Source organism: Artemia franciscana, unplaced genomic scaffold (genome assembly GCF_032884065.1).
Source record: "Artemia franciscana unplaced genomic scaffold, ASM3288406v1 Scaffold_5706, whole genome shotgun sequence".
Taxonomy (NCBI): domain Eukaryota; kingdom Metazoa; phylum Arthropoda; class Branchiopoda; order Anostraca; family Artemiidae; genus Artemia; species Artemia franciscana.
Genome location: NW_027066039.1, coordinates 2,774 through 6,234, shown reverse-complemented (window position 1 = coordinate 6,234; position 3,461 = coordinate 2,774). Strand labels below are relative to the sequence as shown.

The 3,461-nt window shown below is 40.2% G+C and overlaps 1 pseudogene; it reads right to left on the bottom strand.

Annotated features, from left to right (window-relative positions):
• Positions 1-520: 520 nt before the first annotated feature.
• On the bottom strand, positions 521-2,447 carry LOC136043407 (general transcription and DNA repair factor IIH helicase/translocase subunit XPB-like; annotated as a pseudogene).
• Between the last annotated feature and the right edge of the window lie 1,014 nt (positions 2,448-3,461).

Sequence of the window (3,461 nt, the reverse complement as noted above, 5' to 3'; positions counted from 1 at the left end):
CCAAATGGTAATGAAACATGTTAAACTCCTTGGTGTCATGAACTTATAAAAATCTTTAGTAGGACATTCATGTTTCAAGAATTCTAGACTTTCCAGACAAAGGAAAGTCAAAACTAAATTTTTTTGAAGTGGATTAAAGTGGTAGATTAACTTTGAAATGGCCAAATGTTGACAACACTTTAACTAGGAAAAACCAAGTAATCTTTGCTGGATCATCAAAGCTGAGAGAAAGTGGGTCATTGCAGATTGGATTTATAAAGAGACCTATATCACACATTTAATTATAGGGACCTAGTTTACACGTTTACACTCCATATGATTATCCAATTCCATCCCTATACTTAAGTCATTTTTTTCAGTTTTTTGCTTTCACTATCTGAATAGTATTTTATGCTTGGAGAGAAGCATATTTTGGTGTATATGATAAAGCTGATAGCAAGAAATGATATTTTCTACAGACAGCCTTGAATATCACCACATCAAATTCGGCACAGAGATATATCTTTCCTTCAACACTATCTTACAAAGGCACTGTTCTTGCAGATACTAAGGTGTAAAAGAACGCTTTGTAATCTTCAGCAATGGCACCTTTTTTGGGTCTCAATATTCTTCCTAACCGTTGTCCCTCCTGACGTCTAGAGCCACCATGGGCGGATATCTGGATAAGGACATAGGCATCTGGCAGGTCAAAAGAAGTGTCAGCAATTTTACTGACGAAAATTGTATTTAGTGCTACGTTGTTCTTAAACACTTGAAGAACTTCGAGTCGTTCAGCATGTGAAGTAGAGCCACAGAGGAAAGGTTTTCTAATAGTACTTGAGTAGAATTTGAGTGCATACACATTGTCTGAGAAAGCAATGATTTGGTATTGCCTCCTCTTGTGGTATTTGATCAGAAATTCACTAGTCTGGAACTTTTGGGTTCATCACATACAGTAGCAATTGCTTAGTAGACTTGGCTGATAGATAATCCTTGTAGAATTCTGGTGCCATGTCATACCACACTTCGGCACACTGAACTTCTGCTATGTAGCCCTTTTCTTGAAGTTCAAGCCAATTGGCTTCATAAATTCTGGGACAAATCAGAAAATTCAGATCAGCAATTTCGTCATCTTCGCACAATAAGGTGACCGTCAATCCAAGTTAACAGTGTGCCTGGACGATTGTTAAAACATGACGAAAAATTTTGGCTGGAATTGTGTGAACTTCTTCAAGAACCATAATGCCCCATTCTTGGTCCTGAAGCCACTTCATTGTCTGCTCTCTTTCATATGTTCTTTTTTTGTCCATAGATTATCATCTGATGTGTGGTCATCAAAATACTGGTGTTCGTTGGTTTTTCCTTGGAATTGAACGTAAATCGGCATATTATATTGTCAGTGGCAATGCTCCACATCTTAAACTGGGCTTTCCATTGCTCAACAGAAACTCTTGAATTACACAACACCATAGCCTTCTTCCGAACTGTACATACAGCTGTAACTCCAAATAGACTTTTTCCAGCACCACATGGTAAGACAAGAAGACCCGAATGCACACATCCCTTTCCAAACATTTTCCTCAAAGCCTTTTCTTGATATGGACAGAGGACTGCATTTGGCTTTGGGAATAAACAAATGCGAATATCCGTCAATGGGAATATCCGGATTCCGAGTATCTTTTTTAAAGTTGTACTCAGCCAAGAGAGGATACTCTAACGTGATGCACCTTTTCGGCAAGGATTCCAAATGATTTTGATCTATTTCGAATGATATAATATCTTTGGATAAATATTCATCGTCATCATCATCTTTATCAACTTTGGCATAGAAATTCGAAATATCTTCAGGAATATATGCAGTACTGACTAAGAGAGGGGCGTCTGATCCAGTTCCATTGCTGGTAATGACAGCATCATTGCTTGGTCTGGCTGCGACAGCCTTTGATCCAAAAGTCACGGCTGCTACCCTTCCCTGACTACTTCTATTAACCTCATCTGCTGAGCCTCGAGTTGCCCGTGTTTTTTGCATTTTGTGGCCTTTCAACTGCTTCCGAATGACATCAACATACTGAGACTCCACAAAATAATGATTTTGTTCCAAAGCACTAATTTGACCTTGCCATAGGATAATATACAGAGGGTAATAAATTTTTCAATTCCTTTAGGCACTGTTGTCTTCTCAGTCTTTTCAAACGCTCAATAATGTCTTTAGTCTCCAGTCCTACGCTCATGGCTGCGTACAGCGAATATGCAGTCAACCTGTACTCTTTGTATATACTTGGGTCGCGAAACAGGTTCAGCAATGACAACCAAAAAGTCATGGGCGTGTTTGTGCACTGGAGAGAAAGACTCGAGAAAAATGTGACCATTTGGCAACACCCACAAAGGATGACATTCGTGAACTGGCTTGAGTGTCATTTCATTTCTATAATCTTTAGCACCAAATGTATCTTCTTGCACAGAAAAATCTATGCGTTTGATATCTTGCTTTGCAGCTCAATGGAGACCCTCAGAAACATCAACATCTTGAAGGGATTATTCAAATTCTGCTTCAATATCTTTTCCTTCTCCCTTCTTTCTCCTATCTTTGTCTTTTCCACGTGATTCCTCGACACGCTTTCGTTGAAGTAAATTGCCCCTTTCTCTTTTAGCCACAAGCCTTGTTTTGCGTTGCTTTGGTGTTTCACCAGACCTAGTTGCTCTGGTGACTCAACACCTAGCTGGTGGGGGCGCTTCGCGCCCCCCAAGCCCCCCGCGCGCGTAAGTCGTTACGCGCCATTGTAGTTGTGTCCCTATGTCCCACCTACAAATATTGATAGATATATGTTTTAACTACGTAAAATTTTGTGTCCATAAAAATTCTTTCTGTGCATATAAATAGATTGTCAGGTTTACCGACTCTTGAACATGCAACATAATAATTGTCCATGAGGAAAACAGTCCGTATTCAGATCTATACCTCATTTCTCTAATGATTGCCCTTGAGCTTTGTTGATGGTGATTGCTAATCGAATATTCCCTGTGTCCCCGTCGTCATTTATATATCCCCCCTGTGCCCCGCCCGGCGTCCCTGTTGTAGTTGTGTCCCTGTATCCCCGTCGTCATTTATGTTCCTGGTGTCCTGGTCCTAATTTGTGTCCTGGAGTCCCGGTCTGTAATTTCTCTTTGAGTGTTCCGGTCTGTAATTTCTCTTTGAGTGTCCCGGTCGTCGTCATTTGTGTCCCGGTCTATAATTTTTTTTAGTGTCCCAGTCGTCATTTATATTCCCGGTGTCCTGGTCGTCATTGTTGTCCGGGTGTCCCAGTCTGTAACATCCTAAAGTCTTCAATGGCTCTGGTGGTGTAGCCAGTTGAGGAAGTTTAACTTTTCTTGAGGTGCAACACATTCTGATTGTTTCACCATTAAATTTCAAGGCCTTGCAATAGAGACAAATTTTAGACATAGTCCCGATTTAAACACATCTACTCAAGCTATAATCATTA